Source organism: Lactuca saligna, chromosome 5 (assembly GCF_052625555.1).
Source record: "Lactuca saligna cultivar CGN05327 chromosome 5, ASM5262555v1, whole genome shotgun sequence".
Lineage (NCBI taxonomy): Eukaryota > Viridiplantae > Streptophyta > Magnoliopsida > Asterales > Asteraceae > Lactuca > Lactuca saligna.
In genome coordinates this window covers 150004878-150008318 of record NC_136421.1, presented here as the reverse complement: position 1 = coordinate 150008318, position 3441 = coordinate 150004878, and the positions used below count along the sequence as shown (strand labels likewise).

Genomic DNA, 3441 nt, shown 5'->3' with positions numbered 1-3441 from the left:
GGCTCCCCATTTTGCGTCTCGTATATGTACGCCATGCGTACACCCTGTACACCCAGCGTACGATCCGCCCTAAAAATCCCAACATTTTGAATAATTATAACTTGAATACATAGAAACATAATACCTGATAAATCCCGGATGTTACAAATCTCTCCCACTTGAATTAGAATTCGTCCTCGAAGTATGCTGCTGCTGCTGGGAATAACTCGGCATAATGCTCCCTCATCTCATCCTCTTGCTCTCACATCCATTCCAATCCCTTACGGTGTTGCCACTGCACATTCACCAATTCTACTTATTTGTTTCTAAGAGCCTTCATCTTCCTGTTGAGAATGGCCACACGCCTCTCAATGTAGTTCAGACGGTCATCCACTTGTGTGTAATCCAAAGGAACCACCGCGAAATCATCCGCTATGCACTTTCGCAGCTGTGAAACATGAAAAGTGTTGTGGATCTATCTAAGCTCTTCCAGAAGGTCCAACCTATATGCTACCTTGCCCATTGATATGTGCATATTTAGTTTGTATTAAGTATAGATTTTTATTCATTTATTAGCTAAATTATTGCATTTCGTGGACAAAAGGTACTTAATAGTGTTTAAATTGTATTTTCAGTCCAAAAATGAAGCTCAGAAGTAAAAGGAAGCAGGAGAAGCGGTTAGGAGCTCCGGAATTGGATAAAGAAGAAAAACACCAAAAATAGCACCTACTCGGCGAGTCCAAGTGAGGATAATGACTCGGGAACCCAGATGCTTATCGCGTACGGATATTGTGAGACGGACTCGACGAGTCCCCACCTGACTCGACGAGTCGATACGCAAATATATAGATAACTTCTCAGATCGAGGAAAAGAACTTCTGGGATAATTCTGGAGTATTTAGCTGCGATTCAGAGGCTGGAGAAACCCTAGAAGACGAAGATAGAAGCTACAATTCAATCCCGAAGGAGATTTGAGGCAAATTCCATCATTATACTTAATCTTTTGTTTTCCACCATGGTTAGACAATTAGAATTCATTTTTGTGTTGTTATTTACTTCAATCATGAGCTAAAACTCTTAAACTTCTGTTTGGGGATACAAAATTGAGACTATGGTTTGATTATTGGTAGGATTAATTCAATGTTGGTGATTTATTTGTTATTTTAGCTTGCTAAAGAACCTTGTGTGTGAATGATAATTAATTTTCTATTAATAGGAAGATAATTAAATAGCATGAACATCGTTTGATTATCAACCTCATATATCTTGTGACTACTTTGCTATATGTCTAGGATTAATGAACATGAAACTAGGATTAATAAGAAAATTAAGTAAATTTATGTGCAAGCTTGTGTGATGACCATCAACAAGAAGTTAATTAAAACCAAATTGATTAACTATTGTGAGTCTAAAGTAATCCGAATAATTAATCTAGTGAACTAAATTGAATTAGACAACTGATCACTGTTTAAGTTAGTTTATTTGCTAAGGATTAGTGTAGTGAATACGAACCTAATCACTTGAATCAGTAGCCAACAAAAGAATTAATCCATTGCACTATTACCTTGAAATCAACCATAGGATCAATTGAGTTGAACTAAACAGAAGTTCCTTCGCATTATTGAATCTAGTTAATTCTCTGTTTTTCTAGTTTTTAGATTAAGTAATAGTTAGTAAGTTTCTAGTCTTGTAAAACTAGAGAAAACCCTCTACTTATTAATTAATTTAGATAGAATTAGTTTTTATTTTTAATTTGCCGTTCCCTGTGTTCGATACCCTACTTGCTTAAACTATTCCACAATTGATAGGTACACTGCCTTTGTGTGTTTATTTTACAACTAAAAGTAGGATTAAAACTAAGTGAGTTTACGCACATCAAGTTTTTGGCGCTGTTGCCGGGGAACGGTTCTAAAATTAGCATTAAAAATCTAATCCAATCGATCATTTGTGTGAGATTTATCTTACACAAAGTTAATTTCTGTTTAATTTATTAGGTAGTATAAAAAAAATAAAAAATAAAAAAAATAAAAAAAAAACTGATTTTACCTTGGACTCGCCGAGTGCATTCGCCCAGACTCGGCGAGTACGACGCTAAATCAGCTTTAATTTTATTATATATTTTTTTCTTTTTACGCGTTTTCTGTTTTGTTTGCAGTTGTTTCATGACCGAGGATCTGATACACCTCTGGTTCCCCCTCTTGAAGATCCGGAAACCGCACTAAGAAGGAGCAAAGGCAAAACCGTTGGAGAATCCGCTTCTTCAAAGAACTCACCACTCAAAAACCTCAAGTCCGTTTTCAGCAAGAAAAGGAGCAACAAATCAGGAGCATCCAGTGCCTCGTTGACAATCGAAGACCCAATTCAAAAGGACACCGAGTACGAGACCGAGGAAGAAGACGAACCCACATACGAGCACACATCCGAGTTTGAAGACGATTTAGCTACCGCTATGGCTAATATCGATGAAATCCCCATGGGGGATGGAAGAAGAGGATGCGTGATGACACCGGCCCGGGACTTGTGCAACCCGCAATTCCCGCAACTGTTACTTTCGAGCTAAAGGGCCATATTCTCGCTCAACTCAAGGAGATTCCTTTTTACGGGAAAGATCACGAAGACGCCTATAAGCACTTGGATGAAGTAAATGATGTGGCTGATTACTTCAATGTACCAAATGTACCTCGCGAGATCCAGCTTCTTCGCATGCTTCCTGTCACATTTAAAGGAGCTGCAAAAGATTGGTTAAAGTCACTTCCTCCCGGATCGGTCACCACATGGGCCAAGATGAAAGAAGAGTTCATAGACCATTTCTGCCCGCCTTCCAAGATAGTCAAGCTAAAGAAAGCCATTGCCAACTTCAAGCAACAACCCGGAGAATCTCTTTATGAAGCTTGGGAAAGGTACAAGAGCCTACTTAGAAATTGTCCACACCATGACCTTAATAGCCAACATAAGGTCTCCATTTTTTATGATGGAGTTAATGTCACCACAAGGCAACTGCTCGATTCACAAGGCCTACTCACCAGAAAGCCGCCTTTGGAAATCAAGGAGTTAATTGAAGAATTCTCTAAGCATTCTAGAGAATACCACAATCCGAGGAATGAAGTAAGTCGGGGAGCAGTGAACTCGGTGAATGATAGCATGGCGGCGGTAATAGCTAAGCTCGATAGCCTAGATCGAAGAATGACAAAAATGGATCAAACAATCCATGCTATTAGGGTAGGATGCGAAAATTGTAGCGGGCCCTACCTCACCAAGGATTGTGATCGAGACGAAAACGGAAATAAAAAGGCTCAAGTGTTTTACTCTAGTGGCGATAGATACGACGAAGATTGGAGGAAACCGAAGAAGGAATGGCTCCCATACGAAGAATATAAAAAGGCTAAGGAGGAGAAATACAGGCAGAATGAGAGGGGATCCTATCAAAAGGAAGAGCCGGTGATGGAAAAGAAGGCCAATTTA

At 39.2% G+C, this 3441-nt stretch overlaps 1 non-coding gene across 1 annotated transcript; it reads right to left on the bottom strand.

Annotated features, from left to right (window-relative positions):
• Nucleotides 1-2811: 2811 nt before the first annotated feature.
• LOC144999276 (small nucleolar RNA R71) lies at nucleotides 2812-2918 on the bottom strand. Its single transcript, XR_013660790.1, has one exon. It is a non-coding gene; the product is annotated as a small nucleolar RNA R71 (small nucleolar RNA).
• Between the last annotated feature and the right edge of the window lie 523 nt (nucleotides 2919-3441).